Raw genomic sequence first — 11,958 nt, 5'->3', positions numbered from 1 at the left:
CTTTCATGATTCAATACACTGTCTAGTCTCTCTCTGCCCAGAACGTCGTCTGGATGTCCTCTCTGACCCCTCTTTATAAACCCATCATCTCTGCTGAGCTGAGGGAGAAGGCACGGTACAGTTCCTTAGCTCGCTTGTAGTATTGAATAACTGCAGAGGGAAGCAGTGTGTCTATTGATGTTGGCCACGCAGCTTAGCACACCCCAACCACCCTTTTCTTTTGTTACTGTGATTCTAACCTTTAATCCAATATGTGACCTTTCTCCTTGTTGTTTAACTGATTTCAGACAGACTGAAAGACATACTTAACTTGGTAAAAGAACAAAAAACCTGTAAGAGGTTAATATAATGGTATTCAGACCTAAACAAACAGATTTTGACTGTAATTTTTTCATTCCAAATGAGATTAACATGGTAGAATTTAGATTACGTAGATAAGTCTTGTACAGTATATCGCTGTAATATGCATGCGGTCTCTCTCTCTCTCTCTCTCTCTCTCTCTCTCTCTCTCTCTCTCTCTCTCTCTCTCTCTCTCTCTCTCTCTCTCTCTCAGTGCTGGTTCAGCAGACGCTTCTTTCCTGAATGAGCACTTCCTCGTCTGGGCCCTGGGATCAGTGGGGTGGCTGTTATGAGGAATGTGGAACGGAGGAGAGCATCAGCACAATGATCCCTCTCTCCCTCTCTTTACCTTTCACTCTTTCTCGTTCGCTCTCCCTTCTCTCGTTCCTTCCCCTCTCCTTTTCACCTATATCGCTCTATATAATATCCTTGACCCTCCTTTTCCTTCTTGTTCCCTCTCCTCTCTTGCATGGTCAGGACACTGGGAATATGAACATGAATTTGAACATCTTTAACTAGCTGGTATTCCTGTATGCTGCACTTACCATAAGATACCACTATTCACCAACATCATACATGTATCTATGTGTTGTGTATTTGTACTCTCTTACAATGAAGTAAGTGTTGGCAGCTTTCTCTAAAAACAACATCCAAGCAGGGATATGATGAGACACCTCAGATATTCTCCTCCAGTTTCAAGCATTAACCAAGGTTATGAAAAAGTGCTCCAGACTCACAAATCATTAGTTACCTTAGAGAACATCTCTACTATATGAATACCAGACAGAGCTCAGCGCCGGCCCTGATTGGCAGATCTGGGAGTTTCTGTGAGTGTGGTCCATTCAGGTCATGGCTACAAGGGATCCAGCTTTTGTCAAATGAACATTGAAAGTAAAAAAAAAAAAATATCCTAACCTTAACCTAATTCTCCTAACCTGCTACGTTAATTCTCATTACCTGCTGCGTAAGTTCTCCTAACCTGCTACGAAAAGTCAAATCCAACTGACGTTAATTTGATAAAAGCTGTATCCCTTCTAGCCATGACCGTCCGTACCATTGTCTTGCCAGTTTTCTGGGCGCAGAGAGTGTGGGAACATGACCTACATTATACTGGAGATTGGTTGCAGATGCAGCCTCGGTGCTGTTGTAGCAGGGAGCTGCTATTGAATTAGCAAAAACCCAGGCTTCCTCTGAGGTTTACCCCCAAGCATGAGATTTCTCTCTTGGAGGAGGTCTGGAAGTCTCCTTACATGTTCTCTATCTTACTATGAGTAGAGAGACACAGAGAGAGAGAGGGAGACAGAGAGATGACAAGGAGAGAGACACACAGAGAGAGAGAGACAGAGAGATGAAAAGGAGAGAGACACGGAGACAGAGAGATGAAAAGGAGAGAGACACAGAGAGAGAGGGAGACAGAGAGATGAAAGGAGAGAGACACAGAGAGAGAGGGAGACAGAGAGATGAAAAGGAGAGAGGGAGACAGAGAGATGAAAAGGAGAGAGACACAGAGAGAGAGAGGGAGACAGAGAGATGAAAGGAGAGAGACACACAGAGAGAGAGAGGGAGACAGAGAGATGAAAAGCAGAGAGAGAGAGAGAAAGAGAGAGAGAGTGAGCTTCTATCATAAGATACATTTCACTGCGGTGCATAGAGTAGAAATTGCTTTCTTGCATGAAATGCCATCACACTGATATCTGTGTAAGTGTAAGACACAAGACACTTGTAATTTCATCCATGTGATATGCGTACACTCATTAAAACATAATCAGCCATTCTCAGGTTATGGGAATTTGTGGGCATCTCTCATCAGGTAGCTTATTTTGATCAGTTGGTTTTTGTTAAGGCTGCCACTTCTTCCAACCAACATAACATGTGGTCATAACACTTGTGTCCATAGAGACAACATCTCCATATAAACCTCCTGCAGCAAACTCATGTGAGACGTGAGACATTTCCTCAACAAGAGACCAGTCAGTAAAAAACAGACTTCTGCACAGTTTTTGCAACAATATGAACAGTTTATTGTAGAGGTGACCGTGGTGACGGTGACATAATTTGTCATGTGCTGCTTTCCAAGTTTTCTCGAGTAAAACTACCCTCTGTTTGCGAAATTCATGACTCATATAACCAGTATCACCTTCTTTCCCAAGCACTCCCTTTTCCACAAGGTTTGCCGTTGAGTTCAATTCTCCGCTGGCAAAATTAACAGAGGGCCGTTTTCCATGGAAAAGGATTTACCAGATTGGGAATGGGGCCCAGAATGTACCACACACTGTGGTTACTGTACTGTATCACGGCTATTGACAGCTAATGATGATGCTGCTGTGACGGCTGTCTAATAGCTCCTTTAACCACACTCGTTTCAGGGATTTGAAACACATTCAGACTGCATTGATTAACTGCTTTGCCAGGGAAAACATGCCACAATGATGCTCACCAACGAGCAAGGATTCCTATGCTGCTCTACGACTTGTATAGCCAACCACAACCCCTAAGGTCCTCTGCCAATGGCCATATTTGAAATTGGTCAATGACCCTGTTAATAGCCTGTGTGATTAATCTATTCATAACGTCACTGCCAAGTGAATTACATGATTATTTTGTTATTAACATGGTTTATAGAATAACATGGTTGAGTGAGGTTTTCCTGAACACTAAAAGATTACATTTCTTCCCAACATCTCACATAAGGAGACAATTCAAAACATACAGTAAACCCCACACACCTGGGTGAAGTGATGTCACCCAATAACATTTCCAGATGTTTGTAAAATTGGGTAGACTTTCCTAACTAACTAAGCTTAATGGGCCTTTAAAGGGTTACTGATGTGTTTTTTGTTATATATATATCACTGCATTCCAAAACAAATTGGTCTCCATATCAGCATTCAATGAACCAACAATGTGCTTTGGGCCAATCGATATGGGAAAACCCACTCAACCATGTTAAACCCATTGTAAACCCAATCCCTCCAGAACTTTCATTATGCACACTTGGCCACTATTCCCTGTGATTAGTAATTGTATAAGTGTGTCCTTGGTTTACCATTGTCCTGTCAATTATTGTTCCCATGTCCGTTGGTGGTGTGAGTACCTATGTGTTGGTGCAGCTGTTATGCTGCGTGTCTTATCTATTGTGTATTACGGGTATCGTCCCGTGGCGTTCAACGAGGTTTACCCTCGCTCTTTTGTTTGGGTACAGCCCAGTGTTTTAGTATATGTGTTTGTTTTGAGTGTATTAAAAAACCCTATTGTGTATTCCTGCGTCTGTCTCCAAATCCTTTATACCAGCGTGACACCCACTCAACCGTGTTAAACCCATTCAGCTGTGTTAGTCTACTTTCACGCCCTGATCTGTTTCACCTGTCTTTGTGATTGTCTCCACCCACCTCCAGGTGTCTCCTGTTTTCCCCATTAGTCCCCGGTGTATTTATCCATGTGTTTCCTGTCTCTCTGTGCCAGTTTGTCTTGTTTTGCCAAGTCAACCAGCGTTTCTCCTAGCTCCTATTTTTCCCAGTCTCAGTTTTTTCCTAGTCCTCCTAGTTTTGACCCTTGCCTGTCCTGACGCTGAATCTGCCTGCCTGACCACTGCCTGTCCTGACCTCAAGTCTGCCTATCCCCTGGTACTGTTTGGACTCGTACTTGTTCACTGAACCCCTGCCTGTCCTGACCTCGAGCCTGCCTATCCCCTGGTACTGTTTGGACTCGTACTTGTTCACTGAACCCCTGCCTGTCTTGACCTCGAGCTTGCCTATCCCCTGGTACTGTTTGGACTCGTACTTGTTCACTGAACCCCTGCCTGTCCTGACCTCGAGCCTGCCTATCCCCTGGTACTGTTTGGACTCTGACCTGATCACTGAACCCCTGCCTGTCCTGACCTCGAGCTTGCCTATCCCCTGGTACTGTTTGGACTCGGACCTGTTCTCTGAACCCCTGCCTGTCCTGACCTCGAGCTTGCCTATCCCCTGGTACTGTTTGGACTCGGACCTGTTCTCTGAACCCCTGCCTGTCCTGACCTCGAGCTTGCCTATCCCCTGGTACTGTTTGGACTCGGACCTGTTCTCTGAACCCCTGCCTGTCCTGACCTCGAGTCTACCTATCCCCTGGTACTGTTTGGACTCGGACCTGTTCACTTAACCCCTGCCTGTCCCCAGCCTGCCTTTTGCCTACCCCTTTTGGTATAATAAATGTCGGAGCTCAACCATCTGCCTCCTGTGTCTGCATTTGGGTCTCGCCTTGTGCCATTATACAGCCCTCGGCTCTGACATTTAGAATAGATTCATTATGATATCAATAGGGTCATTGACCCACTTCAATTATTTCAAATAATTATTTGTTGTATAAGCCTCATTGGAGTATCATTGGAAGTGGATCATCTTAATTTTAACATGACAATTATCCTCAAGTGTAATTTATCTCCCCATAACACCATGTTACAGCTTTCTAAAATCATGTGACAAATGTTTTTGTTTTCTTGATCAACAAATAGTTTGGCCATTTTTGTGTGTATGTCTGTCATTACAAGAAGTCAGGTGTTCCGACCTGGTTTTGTCATGGCTAAGTAACAGCATATAGTGTTTGCCCAAAACGGAGCCCTCAGAAGCAGGCGAGCTCAGTGGGAAACAGCCCTGCCTTTCAGCCCAGCGCGTGTACTTAATGAATTTCGACACGTTCCCCATTCCTTTCTATCTCCCCTACCAAAATGAATAGAGGCAGGGCTCTACACTGAAAGGCTACGAGGGGAAATCTAAATGAAAGGAGATATTGTGTTGACACTATGGGACTTCCTGTCTGTATATTGTCTGCTTTCACAATATCCAATAACAGTGGGTCATGTTACAACGTTACAAGATAAGGGATCTAGAGAGCTGCTACAGTATGTCTATTGTTTGAATAAGAGGAATTTTATCAACTGTGATCTCTCTTTAGGCTCTGGGAGGAACATGATTTCTAAGCCCATGTGAGAGCCATACTATGTGATCATGACACCAAATCCACAAGCACGACGAGATCACACGATCAGAGTCCAAGACCACACTATCAAGATAACGCCAATTCCTGGCACAACTGCAGTTTATAGCTTCAATTAGGCATTTCTCTTGGTGAGGTACATTTCACTATATCTAATTCCTCTCAGTTTATGCAACATTTTCACAGAAGACCCTCTGTGATTTGTCTAAAAGAGATGAAAGTACAGGCCTTTTTCAAAATAACCTGCTGTCTAATTAAGGCTGTAGACAGACAATAAGATGCCTCACTTGGCCAATTAGAGATAACAAACATTAAATGAAATATGTTTGGCTGTAACAGCAGCCATCTCACTCTCTCCATCCCTTTCTCCCTCTCTCTTCCATATATCCCTCTGTCTCTACACCCCACCCTTTTTCCAACTCTGCCTCTTAATCTTTCATCCTTCCCTTTCTCTCCATCTCACTCTCCATCCCTCCCTTTCACTATCTATCTCTTTCTCATCTCTCTCTCTCTAATCACTGCACAGTTGTGGGCCAGGCATGGCAGCGTGCCATCAGGATTGATTTGAAGACCCTCCTCCTGAAAAGAGGACAATGAGGCCGAGGAGGTGGGTGCACGGGGGCTCGCTTCTGATTAAATTCCACACAATATTTTCCTCAGAGTGTTCCACCCCCTCAACACATACCCCTCCGCCCCCTCTGTATCCCACACATCAGCTGGTCACAATGATTATAATAACACCCTGTGCCTAGGTCAGACCTGGTAATGCCAGCAGTCACATGTGAGGGAGGTGATATAGTAGTGTTAGCATAGCAGGGGGTGATCTCATTGTCTGGTCTCTGAGGTGTTGTTTTATCTAATGGATGTGATGATACCAGACACACTGCCGATGCTTGACTGAAGGCCCTTTGACAGCCGATTTATGATCTCTTCATAATTTATTTATGATTTATTTGAGTAGGGACCCTTGACATTACTGTGCTGTATGTCTGAGAGAAGTAGTTATTGTCCATTTTTTATTTAACCTTTATTTAGCTAGGCAAGTCAGTTAAGAACAAAGTCTTATTTTACAATGACGGCCTAGCCCGGCCAAACCCTCCCCTAATAACCAGGATGACGCTGGACCAATTGTGTGCCACCCTATCGGACTCCCAATCACAGCCGGTTGTGATACAGCCCGGGATCGAACCAGGGTCTCTAGTGACATCTCTAGCACTGAGATGCAGTGCCTTAGACCGCTGCGCCACTCGGGTCAATGCCCTGCTCTCTTGCTGTGTTCCATGGGAGAATCAGTGGTGTTGTGCTGCCACCTTAAATTTCCTGACTTCTTTTCCATGCCCCACTAAATCATCAGATGTGGTTGTACTACTTCCTGTTGTTCTATTGTTCCCATTTCTCCAGATAGACATCAAATCTCCAATAACACCCTGTTGCCCAGAGTGCATTGCAGAGCTCTAATGTGGCTCTGGTCAAAAGTAGTGCATTATAAGATACAGGATAGGTTGTGAAATGAGATGCATAATGAGCGAATGGTATCTGAAACCCTTCCCCATTATATTAGATATTCAATACCAAATGCCTCAATGTCTGTCCTGAGATGTCTTTTGTCTAAGAAGCATCTAAGGATATCATCGAGAAAGGAACGACTCAGTGAGTCTGAATATCTAGTAAGATGCTTTATGGATTTCAGTACAAGCATTGTTTTATGCATTTCATTGTTCTTCATTCTGACAGTCTCCCAACAGTACCCCAGTCTCTCATGCAGTCATGGAAACCCCTGGAGTGTCTGTGCCAATGGTGCCAATATCCATCCCCGTCAGCTCAGAGGGAGCTGATGCCATTGTAGGACAAGCCTGGCACTGGTAGGGTTCCAGCAGGCCTGGCATGGGACACACAGGGGAGGGCATCCTAAATGGTTATTTGTGTGACAGTGGAACAGAGCTTAGTGCCATGTGTTTCTGAAGATCCCTTTGGTTAGAGGGGGAATGAAGGAGCCGTAATCCTGTTGCATCTCCATAATTCCTGCAGCAATTAACATGAATGAAGCTGGTGAAAAGGCAGATGGGATGTTAACTAAGGGCCCTGAGATAAAAGAGGGTCATTTGTACCAATCTGTGACTGTCCTGTCTAAAATACGAGGAAACCAGAATCTTAAGAGTTCTCAAGTGTTTGCTTGTATTCACAGTGACATAATTTGAGGATTTTACTTTTCAAGGATAGTGTTGGTTGATTTCTGACTGTGTAAGCAAGCATGGGTTGATGGTGAGTATGGATGTGGTAGAGACTGGGAACAGCACAGCTGTGTGTGTGTGTGTGTGTGTGTGTGTGTGTGTGTGTGTGTGTGTGTGTGTGTGTGTATTCAAGTGTCTGTGTGTGTGTGCGCACACGCACGCGAGTGTGTGTGCATTCAAGTGTGTGTGCGTGTGTGTCTGTGTATGTGTGTATGTGTGTGTGTGTGAGCGTGTCTGTGTGTGTTTTGGAGGTATTCCCCGTCTGTGTAGCCTACTTATAAGTGACCACTTTCATTCTTGCATGAAGAAAAAAAAGAACTTCGAGGCACATGATCATATGTGCTTTTGTTAAAAAGTCATAAGGCACATCTTTCATTTCAAGGCACAGATTGGTTCATGCTCCCTAATTAATTCAATTAGGCTGATTAAAGTGAGCATGATATGGACAAAATGAATATTTACGTATAAACTAATGTATATGCCAATGCCTGAAGATCACCGGGTTATGGTTAGGGAAATGGTTATCATTAAATGATGTCACAGAAATATCAAAACTGGAACATTTGCTCCGTTATTGCTTTGATGAACGTGTATACCAGCCAGCATGACCCGTCTTCATAAAAAGGACGCGTCTCCTTTAAGAGAAAATGGGGCGCAACATCTACAATGGTAGGGGTGCACAAACCGACTGAGAATGAAAAATAGCATCATATCTCTAGCACCAATTATTTATCGTTAACAATTCATCAACAGTTATGTTATAATAATCAAAAAATATGAACTTAAATCATTATACGAAGATTAATATGCAAGAACATTTGGAATGTGTCCCTTGTCACCCCTTTCACTGGCGCCGTGATTGTCTGGATACGGACTGTAGAGTGCGCTGCAGATTGCGTTGAATTAGCTGTTTGGTGTTGCCCATACAGTTTGGAGGCCATCCCCACACGTTCCGTATAACGGAAAGATACTGCAGCATCCTTTGTTTTCCTTCGCTGGGTATCAAGGTAAGGAATTTACCTATGGTTTACCATATGCTTGTCTAGTAGCCGATATATTCTGCACAGACTGGCGTTGCCATGCATTCTTGACTTCTTTCGTCCGTTTCCCTCAATTCTCCATCACCTTAGGCTGAATGGATTGTTTGAATGATGTCAACTAGCTAGCTAGTTATTAAACACAAAATATGAAATAAAGTCAAATCTGAATAAAGTCAATTTCAGAATAAATTCGTGAACATGTGCGACGTCGTGTTTCAACCGGCATGCAAGCACCAGGCAACGTTCGTGCGTACTCCACTGTTGTTTTTTTGGCTCACAATGCTCCATACAGGTTGTTGGTGGCTGTAAATTAGTAGCTACACTAGTTCTACAACGTTGCGTCATTACATCAGCCTGAATGAAGCAGCAGGTCACAACGAAACGATGTAACTAAACCTCAATGTTGCTCTTTTTTTGCGGTTTAACATTCTGTCATTATGATGTTTTGGGTGGCTCGAGCGCTGGGGGATTGCGTAGTCAGCATCGTTATTGTATGATTGTATGTGGTTATGAGATGGGACATAATTCGAGTAATTGCCCGATAACAAGCAGGGAAACTTGGACTCGTCAGTCCACTGAGAACATGGCATACAGGACAATACAAGACAATCTCTTCTGAGATATTGTGGTGTTTGTCTGTTTTGACTGACATTTTTAGGCAGACACACACTGTCTTTATTAAATAAGGGGCAAATTAGTGGAAATGAAGTGCAAGTGTATTGCATTGATTATATAGTAGCATTAGGTCTGTTAGCATCGAGTGCCAATAGTTTAAAGCGGCAATCAGCAGTTGAAACATTAACTAAGTGTAGTCCCCGCCCCTGTTTCGGGTAAGGGATGGGGCTGGAGAATTGTAACAACTCTCAAATTCATAGACAGAGCTATGGATGCAAGTACTGACCGTCCATGATATTAACATTATAGTTTTAACCATGTTTTGAGGCTCCTATATAGTGTTTGTTTACATTTACTTTGTTTACATTTACTTTGTTTACAAACATTGGATTGAAACAAGCTTATATTTTGGGTCTGATGTGGTACAACAGTTGAACTAAGTTGAACTAACTCTGGCTGAATAATTTGATCTACAGTGCCTGGTACACAGCTGCACACAACAGGTTTAGTGTCAAAAGCTAAATATTGGGATTAGAATGTGTATGTGTGTGTTCGTTGGTAGGCTGGCGTGGAAAACGCATTTGGGTAGTTTGTATCAGTGTGAACAGATTCTCAGGAAAATACGAGGGAAAAGCATTAGGCTTGTGTAACGGATGTGAAAGGGCTAGCTAGTTAGCGGTGGTGCGCGCTAATAGCGTTTCAATCGGTTACATCACTCGCTTTGAGACCTTGAAGTAGTGGTTCCCCTTGCTCTGCAAGGGCCGCGGCCTTTGTGGAGTGATGGGTAACGATGCTTCGTGGGTGACTGTTGTTGATGTGTGCAGAGGGTGCCCGGGTCGGGGCGAGGGGACGCCATAAAGTTAAACTGTTACACTTGGATGAATTTAGCAGAAACACTTTATTTGAATGTTCCGTCATACTGCCTGCATAAGTCATAAACATGACTTAGCTTGACATATACGTTTCCTATTGACAGTATGTGAAGCATGATATGCTTATAACAGGTTTATGACAGAGATCAACAGTGTGAAGCATGCGGTCATAAATGTAATGTCAAGCCCCAAGTCACTTTTATTACACATCAAATGTGTGCATTAAAAGGTAAGCTACCATTTAAAAAAATATGCATTTGGCCCAGGCCTAATAATTTTAAAGGGATACTGCGAGATTCTGTCAATAATCTCTACTGGTATGCTAGCGTAATGCAACTGTATCTGTAGACTTCCAGTCATTGTGCTACTGCTAGTTAGCTTTGGCTCGCAAAACTAACTTCCATCACACTGCACGCAGAGACATTAAAATGGTATCAGCGAGTTCTTCTGACTGTAGAAAAACGGCTTACTTGCCAGAATCTCACAGTATCCCATTAACCTGTTAGGCGGGCTGTCCCGACGTCGGTACACTTATGACAACATCCAGCTCTATTGCAGGGCGCGAAATTCAAAATATATATTTTTTTATATATTTAACTTTCACACATTAACAAGTCCAATACAGCATTTGAAAGATAAACATCTTGTCAATCCAGCCAACATGTCCGATTTTTAAAATGTTTTACAGAGAAAACACCACATATATTTATGTTAGCTCACCATCAAATAAAAAAGAGGACAGACATTTTTCATTCCGTCGATATATATCCAAAATGTCAATTTATTTGGCGCGTTTGATCCAGAAAAACACCGGTTCCAAATTGTGAAACGTGACTACAAAATATCTCAAAGGTTACCTGTAAACTTTGCCAAAAAATGTCAAACTACTTTTGTAATACAACTTTAGGTATTTTTTTACGTAAATAATCGATCAAATTGAAGACGGGATGATCTGTGTTCAATACAGGATTAAAACCAACTGTAGCTAGCTTTCTGGTCATGCGCTTCTAACAAACAGGACATTTCGAGTGACCCTCCTTCAAGATGGCCATACTTCTTTATTACACAAAGGAATAACCTCAACCAATTTGTAAAGACTGTTGACATCCAGTGGAAGCGGTAGGAACTCTGAATGGTTTGTCCTCGGGGTTTCGCCTGCTAAATAAGTTCTGTTATACTCACAGACATGATTCAAACAGTTTTAGAAACTTCAGAGTGTTTTCTGAGTGTTTTCTATCCAAATCTACTAATAATATGCATATCTTATCTTCTGGGGATGAGTAGCTGGCAGTTTAATTTGGGCATGCTTTTCATCCAAAATTCAGAATGCTGCCCCCTACCCAAGAGAAGTTAAAGCTTGACACTGTTGTGATGCGTATTGCATAACAGCAATAGCCAAACATTTTAGGCAAAAATCCTGACTGTGTGCGTCATAGTTTGCTGACTCGAAACAACATATTATGACACCGTCGACACATTCTGTCCCTGCTGTATAATTGGCCAATTTGAATTCCCTTCTTGATCACATTAATATTAAACACTAAACCTGCCCAGTTGCTCACCAATAAACTCATCCCTTATCTGGCCTGGCCATGCACACCTGGGCTGGCACAGCCAAGACAACAGCAGCTGTTGATTCTAGTGTTCATCACTAAAACATTTTAGTTGTGAGGAATGCTGAACCTTGAAGAATTGGAGAGAGAGAGAGATGTCTAACATATGGGTCTCACAGACAATGCCAGGTCAGTGTGATACATTATATTCATCTCACTATTCCCAGTTATCTGGAGTAGTAGGCTGTGCTATTATACACTACATGTTTGTTGCCCCTTGCAAAGGGATATCATTTAGGCTAGCCTACACTCTGCGTTGGCAAGCAGCAAGGGATAA

General features: G+C 42.9%; 1 protein-coding gene across 1 annotated transcript in view; it reads left to right on the top strand.

The window, feature by feature from the left end:
• Positions 1-8,420: 8,420 nt before the first annotated feature.
• The window catches only part of LOC129823943 (protein FAM110B-like), a 46,344-nt gene continuing 42,806 nt past the window's right edge, over positions 8,421-11,958 (top strand). Inside the window, exon 1 of the mRNA XM_055883076.1 lies at positions 8,421-8,548. The gene's annotated coding sequence lies outside the window, so the exon portion shown is untranslated. The remainder of the gene's footprint in view (positions 8,549-11,958) is intronic.

This window comes from Salvelinus fontinalis, chromosome 26 (assembly GCF_029448725.1).
Source record: "Salvelinus fontinalis isolate EN_2023a chromosome 26, ASM2944872v1, whole genome shotgun sequence".
Classification (NCBI taxonomy): domain Eukaryota; kingdom Metazoa; phylum Chordata; class Actinopteri; order Salmoniformes; family Salmonidae; genus Salvelinus; species Salvelinus fontinalis.
This window is presented reverse-complemented; position numbering and strand designations above follow the sequence as displayed.